At 49.7% G+C, this 7,609-nt stretch overlaps 2 non-coding genes across 2 annotated transcripts; one reads left to right on the top strand and one right to left on the bottom strand.

The window, feature by feature from the left end:
* Positions 1-220: 220 nt before the first annotated feature.
* TRNAF-GAA (transfer RNA phenylalanine (anticodon GAA)) lies at positions 221-293 on the bottom strand. Its single transcript has one exon. It is a non-coding gene; the product is annotated as a tRNA-Phe (tRNA).
* A 6,569-nt stretch (positions 294-6,862) lies between these two features.
* TRNAF-GAA (transfer RNA phenylalanine (anticodon GAA)) lies at positions 6,863-6,935 on the top strand. Its single transcript has one exon. It is a non-coding gene; the product is annotated as a tRNA-Phe (tRNA).
* The last annotated feature ends 674 nt before the right edge of the window (positions 6,936-7,609 follow it).

Here is a 7,609-nt window from a genome sequence, read left to right as displayed (position 1 = left end):
CCATCTTGCCTCACTCTGTTCTAGCCATTTGAGTCGACAAATAAGTCATGTGGGAAAGATAGTTCCCATCCTTATAGGTCAGGTGGGCCAACTAGCAGAAGAAGCCCATGCTCTCTGTTGTTCTGCTGGGAAGCTCAAAATCAGGTACTTGCCTCAGGTAAAGGTGCTGCTGCCCTCCCAGAGATCAAGCTTGCCCTGCACAAAGAGGGATCAAAGGACCTGCCAAAGCCTGGGATTGAACCAGGGACCTTCAGATCTTCAGTCTAACGCTCTCCCAATTGAGCTATTTTGGCAGCTGTACAGCAGCATTTTGACCTGCTGCTTCTCCGTCCGCAATGTTTTTGCAGCAGTTGCACACAAAAAGGACATCATTGTGAGTGGCACATGAAGACAAGACTCGCTTTTGCCTGCCTTGTTCAGCTTGACTTGCTTCCTCACCCCATTCCTGCCTTAGTGCCCAGGTTCACCTGGTAGTGGAAGGGGACTGGGGACCAGTAGCGTGGGGAGGAAGTTGAGCTGGACCCTGAGCTAGACTAGACCCTGGCGGTGAGAGTCTGGCCACCACTTGCTGCCCTACCCTGTTGTTCTGGCTTCCCCCCCCCCTGGACATTTCGGGAGGGAAGTGGGGCTTCTGCCTCCCATCCCTGATTTTCACATCACAGAGGAGTGCATACAGGAAAACAAACAGCTGCTCCACACCCCCACCAGAGGAACTCAACACCCTTAGCTGCTCCCCTTGCTCCCCCGTAGCTATGCTACTGCGGGGAAGAATCCTGTGCCTATAACACAGAGGTCGATTAATCAAAACCCTCTTCTGCAAGCACCGGGCCTCCTTCTTCTTACACTGGGCCTGCTAATGAGGGGGTGGCTGGCACAGCACCAAGAGTCTAACCTGTGAGGCAGGAGGCAGCTGATGCCCGCAGCCTGCTGGGGAGCTCCCAAAAGTTATTAAGGGACAGAGACTCCTAAATGCCCTTAGGAACAAGGGTTTGGGGTTCACTGAGGCCAGTAAGGGGGTCACTATGTCAGCCTTATAAACCTGGGGTCAGGTCACTGTGCAGCTTTGATCTAGAGCTCAGATCTCAACATATGACAAGCAGCCCACAGCCTCCCCTACAGGCTTACTCCTTAAAGGCTGACCTTACCCTGCTTCCAGCCGCGGATTCACTCCCTAATCATCCTACTGCCACTCAGAGCCACAGACCTAGAGGTGCTGAAGGAGGGAGGGCTGACTCTGGGGTGGGGTTCTTCTCTAAAGATGGCTGGCAGAAAGGTGGTGCTCAGCTCTGTCAGGGACCTGCCCAGTTGCCCCACTGCCAGGGAATGCAGACATTTCTGTAAGGCCATTAAATGGAGTATTTGGCTTCTGAGTGAATGTGAGCAATGTGCAATTATGAGAAGGAATTTCCATCCCTCTTTTCATTTCACTGTAGGGCCCCAGTGGCCTAATGGATAAGGTATTGGCTTCCTAAGCTAAAGATTATAGGTTCTGGGGTGAAAAGCTCATTGCAATGAAGCCTTGGTGTTATTTTCACCAACAAAGCTGGGAAGACGTTTGAACACAAAGTACTGGATCTTGGGAACCACCCCCCAGAAACAGCATCTTTCACTTGACAAATGCTTTCTAGACCCATCAGTAGCAAACAGTTAATACTAGTGTTTGTCTGAGAATAGAGTGAAGGGGAGTGTTTACTCCGATACCTCAGCGAAAGAGCAAGGCTGTTCAGAAAGAGAATGGATCTGTCTGGAGGCAAAGCAGACCTTGAGAATGAGCAACAGTGTGAAAAGAATTTTCAAATGTGTGTTAGGTGTTAGTTAGATTGGCCTGAGAAATTTCAAAAAAATACCAACGGTCATAGACTCATACAGACACTGGCTGTTTCTGATCTTTTCCTGAGAGTTCACTGAGAAATATTTTCCTTAACTATGTTATGGAATATTGGGTGGGCTATCAAGGTGCCATTCTTCCTGCTTTTGCTCTTGGAGACAACATGACTACATGGCATGCGGCCAATGCGCACCTTCGAGTCAACTGCTAGAGAAGACAACACAGACAGGGATGGCAGCAGGGCAGACTGGAGCTCCATGGAGATGGTGGGACCAGGTCTCATCAATGTGGAGGTGCCCATCCCAGCATGCACAAGGCTAAGCCAGCAAGTGCAGTGTGTGCTCCATAGTGCCCTTACTCCCTGCAAATGGTGGTGGAGGGCAGTTACTTAATTCAGTTGGTCTGGAAAATTTAGGGCTTGGTTACACTTGCAGATGTAGAGCGCTGGGAGTTAAATCAGCCCTTGGAGACCGCAGCAGGGAAAACACTGCCGTGTGTTTACACTGTCAGCTGCAAGCGCACTGGAGTGGCCACATTAACAGCTCTGACAATGCCAGAGAGAGCAGTGCATTGTGGTAGCTATCCCAGTGTGCAAGTGGCTGCAACGTGCTTTTCAAATGGTGGCAGGGGTGGAGTGTGACAGGGAGTGTGGTGTGCGTATGTGGAGGGAGAGACAGTGTGTTTGGGGGGGCTGAAAGTGTGTCAGCATGCTGTCTTGTGTGTTCAGACAGCAGCAGACCCCCCCCACACACACACACACAAACTCACAACAGCAGCATTCCACACTAATGGTTGCTTTGTCCCCGAGCAGATAAGCAGCTGGCTGTCAGAAACGGAGCTTCGAAAGGGGATATCTGCATGCCTGCAGCCGTTTTCAAAACAATGACCAGAGTCGGCACTTGGCTTCAGGGGATTATGGGATGCTTCCTGAGGCCAATCACAGTGCAGTAATGCAACATGTCATCCACACTGATGCCCGGGCATTTCAGTGGGGTGCAGTGAGCTTTATGCTTCTCATGGAGGTGGATTACTCGAAACGCTCCAGCAGCAGAGTCCAGGCGCTCCATGTGCCTTGCGACTGTGGACACCTCAGGATTTCAGGCAGCCGGGGCTGCTTTAATGGGCTCTAACTTGCAAGTGAAGCCAAGCCCTTAGACTATGTCACTTATGTGATTTACTTGTGTTATTGTAATAAATAAAATACACGTGCAATAGTCAGAAATCGCACCAGCAGAGAAGTATATTGCAGGGAAACCCTAAGGAAATTAAGAGTTTAAATTATCCTCCACATGTCCCGCATCCCACTAAAATGAATCCAACCTACAGGTCCCATGAGGAGAAGTATTTGTGTGAGGATGCTACATTGTTAGCACAGTAAATGAAGTTGCAAAATAAATGATGTTTAAATGACCTCACTCTATTTTTTACAATCCTGTATTAAGAGGTAATAGCTACAGATGTACACCAGGCAGGGATGTTTGGAGGACGAAGCCTTTATGCTTCCATCCCTCACCACTGTCAAGTTTTAGCCAATTAAGACAAGTCAGCAAATAAGAACAACCTCAGGTATCAGTAACTGCTACAGGTTGCAAAGTCCTACAGGGAGCAGCTTCTGGCACTACACCTGCACAGCTCTGCTCCCCGGCTCTTCTCGGGTTCCTGCTCTCTCCTTAGCTCCAACCCACTCTGACCCAGGCAGTTCCAGCTCACAAGGAGGATGGGACCCCCTGGCCTGGTGACTCCCTCATTACACTGCCTGGCCTGTCAGTCCGGCTAACTTGGAGCTTTGGCCTCTCCCAATTGCCCCTGGAGACTGTCAGTCTCAGGGTCCTGATTTCCCATTGACTCTTCCACCCTCTATTGGGACTGGGAACTAGCCAACCAAAACCCCCACTAAGTGTAACACCTTTGGGGTTTACAGAGCATGGCCCCTTTAAATCTTTTTCCCAGGGGAAGAAGAGAGTAAGGAAAAAGGAGGGAAAATCCAGAGGTCAGCGCTGGAGCTCCAGGGAGGAAGAGAGGCAGCCGGCAGGCCCTGCAGAAGTGAAGCAGGGAGAACCTGCCTGAGGAGGACAGGCCTGATCGGGGACAGCCCAGGACAGGAGCCAGAAGGAGCCCTGTGCCGGGGCGAATCACCCAAGAAGGACAGGCTGGAGCTGGACCCAGCATCACGGCTGCCCAGGGCTGTGAGTACTGGGGTCTGTGACTCTGCACTGGGAACAAGGCAGGAGGTTGTAGCTAGTTAAGTGAGGAGGTGGTCGCTCTGTGTGGTTTTGCACAGAGCAGAAGAGGGCACCGGAGGGTTTGCTGGGGAGAGTTCACTGGCACCGAAGACAACCAGGAGCACCCAAGACTCACCACGGGACTGGAACTTTGCTCAGGCCTCCTGAACTCTGTGTGCAGACCCTCTGCTCAATGTATGCCCTTCCAGACTGTGCTACCGCTGGGCCTGTGGGGCCTTGGTTTGGATGCAGCCCTGTTCTACTGCTCCCCCTATATTTCCCCTTGTTGTATTTCTCCTCTCATCCCTCTGTAAATAAATATCTCCCTTTGTTATATCCATTGTACTTTTCCTGTGGGTGGGTGTTCACTCTGGGAGGGTTTGGAACAGGTGCCTCCGGGGTGGAAGGGATTTCTCCTGCTGCATTCCTGCACGTGCCTTCTCTTGGCCAGAGCTGCCTGCAGAGCAGACTCCATCTTGGCCAAGAGGGCGCTAAAAGAACAGGAGTACTTGTGGTACCTTAGAGACTAACAAATTTATTTCAGCATGAGCTTTCGTGAGCTATAGCTCACTTCCTTGGATGCATAGGGCGCTAAAGTTACACTAGGATACAGAATTTGTGGCCATTGTCTGGGCCCAAGCAGCTAGTCAACAGCCACATCTGCCGTTTGGGGGTCTCCGCAAAGATTAAACACCCTTGTTCCACCACCGAGATCAGTTGTCCCAACACTTTTTCAGGATCACACCCCCCTTACCCTTGTCTATGCCCCCATGAGCCACACCTGAGAATGGGGCCACAGCTGCAGGGGAAGGGACGCAGACAAGGGTAAGGGGGCTGAGGCAGGGGCCACAGCTGGGGGTGGGGGCAGAGACCAGCAGCAGAACCACATGTGTAGGGCTGGGAGAGGACCCATGGGAGCCATGCCAGCAGCCAGGACCAGCAGCTGGGGCTATAGATAAGAGCGGAGCTGGATGGTGTTCCCTTCCCACAGCCTCTGGGGGCTGGCCTGGGCCCCAGTTCCATTCCCCAAATGTTACTTCATTCCACCTGGTGGGATGCACCCCACATTTTGGATCTCGGACCTAGATAATCATGCAACAAATAGGGGAAACTGAGGTATACACAACATGCAAAACTATCAGAAAATTGCCACTTTATCACAGGGGTGTCAGTTGGGTCTGAGCTGGGCAGCAGCAAAGGGAAAGTGGGGAGGTTTCCCTTTGGAAAAATTTAAACTGCAAAATATCCCCATGTTCCTGCAAAAGCCTCTCATTTATCCCTTTACCCCTTCCCCATGAAAATCTCCATCCCTGCAATGGCACAAACAGACCCCCTCACTCAATGCAGATTTTTAACTTCTCTTATTTGTACAAGGGAAAGGAAAAGTATTTTCCCCATCAAAATGATCAAGGGCTTTAAAAATGAGATTAAGAGAACAAACTCAATCAAAACCAAAGAAACCGCTATCGAGGTCCCCACCACACACAGTTTGGGTCTGAATTTTCTACTGAAATGTTGAGGCGATAAAACTCTCATTGCTATTGCCCAGAAAAGAAACCTAAACCTCTCATGCAGTACCTAGGACATTTATTTCCAAACCACCAATGCTTCAGCTCCTTTGGTGAGATTTCCAGCTGCCCAATCCTGCTGCTATTCCAGGGAGCAATTCCTGACTCCTGTCAGCATTTATCTCAGCCCCGTTCTGTGCATCACAGGTTTCTCCGGGAAAGGGCAGTGAATGATTCTAGGGTCCAGTGATCCTCATTCAAATCAAGCTAGAACCTGAGAATCCTTCCCCTTTCCCAGGCTGCGGGAGGGGAGGCATTTCAAAGAGCTCTCAGAGCTATCGCACATGGCTAAGGAAAGAGAAAAAGCCTCATATCCCCCTCTGCTTTGGGTGCTGAGTTTACTCCTGAAGCCCCTGCCACCCACTTAGTGCCCTATGGCTCATCCCTGACCCTTGCTGCTGCTCCTTGCTATAGAATGTGAAAGGAGCAGAGGCAGGGCAGGAGCCTTCTGGGGACGCAGATCCGAAGCTTTGGGGAGAGACACATTGTCTGAGACATCAGAGCGCTGTAAACCCTGCAGCCACCCCCTCAGTCAGGGGCCTGTTCCAGCCCTGAGTCTGGGCTACTGAGATGCCTCCCACAGAGCAGGGTGCCCACAGATTACAGCCTGAAAATAGGCATGTGACACTAACTCCTGCTTTCCCTGACAGGGCTTCCCCTACACCAAGTGACATCCCAGGCAAGAAGTGTCTTCGGTGGCCCCCTAGCCCCACCCCTGCTCCATATGTTAAACCATTGAATACGTTATTTTTTATTGCATTTGTAGCTCATCTCATGATTTTGATGCACAATTTGATGCATGATTTCTCTATCATATAAGACAATACATTTTCATGCTAGGATGTGTAAATCTGTATTTATTCAGGCCATATATAAGCAAATTTTAAAAAATCATTTCCTTTAAGCATACAGAAACTTTTAATTTTAACAGTAACTGAAATGTACTAACACCTAGAAATGGAACTGTCACCAGCACAGGGTGGGCCAGTATTAAATAGTGTTACAGTAGGAGACAGCGTTAGGAGGTTAACCCCAGGCCTTTAGTTCAAAGGTCACTTCTCTTGCCTTTCCCCCATGAACTGAAGCGCAGCATCTGAGAGATCCAAATACTAGTTGATGACATTTTGAAGTGCTAAAATAGAAAGTGATGTCTGTCTTGCATTGGCCATTATTGACTGGTGAGATGTTTATTGAGAATAAGTTTCAAGGTGAGAAGCAGCAGCCCAAAAAGCCACCCTGTAGGTGCTGAAGTAGCTCAGCTGGGAGAGTGTTAGACAGAAGATCTAAAGGTCCCTGGTTCAATTCCAGGCTTCCGCAGCCTCTTTCTGCAGTGATGGGCTGTTTCCTGGAAACACAGCAGTGCTTTTACCCAATGCAATTCCCTCATTTTGGGCTTCTCTGCAGGAAAAGGCAGCATTGGTTTCTGCACCCACTTGGCCCACCTGAACTTTCTTTCTTCTCTTGCTTTTTCTCAGCAAGGGGAAAAAAAGAAGCTCTCCCTCAAGCTGGAATCACAAGGGTGACATTAGGACAGCTTCCTGAGCCTCAGCTCCAGTCCTCTGCTCTTCCAGCTGACCCATCGAAGAGCTGTTGCCATTTTCTCCAGGTTCACCCCTCAGTGTATGCCAGGGTGAGAACCACCAAAGTACATGGAATTTGAGGGTGGGGCAGTGCACTGTGATGGAGTTGCTGTAGTGCAGCGGTTCTCACGGTTACCTAACATGTTGTCATAAACAGATAGCTAAGGGTTAATGTCTCTTTCACTTGAAGCACCTGACCAGAGGACCAATCAGAAAACCGGATTTTTTTCAACTCTGGGTGGAGGGAAGTTTGTGTCTGAGTCTTTGTTTTCTGTCTGCCTGCTTTCTCTGAGCTTTGGAGAAGTAGTTTCTGTTTTCTAATCTTCTGTTTCTAAGTGTATGGACAAAGAGATCAGATAGTAAGTTATATGGTTTCTTTTCTTTGGTATTTGCATGAATATAAGTGCTGGA

Source organism: Gopherus flavomarginatus, chromosome 1 (genome assembly GCF_025201925.1).
Source record: "Gopherus flavomarginatus isolate rGopFla2 chromosome 1, rGopFla2.mat.asm, whole genome shotgun sequence".
NCBI classification, from domain to species: domain Eukaryota; kingdom Metazoa; phylum Chordata; order Testudines; family Testudinidae; genus Gopherus; species Gopherus flavomarginatus.
The sequence above is the reverse complement of the archived record's forward strand: the minus strand, read 5'-3'. Positions and strand labels throughout refer to the sequence as shown.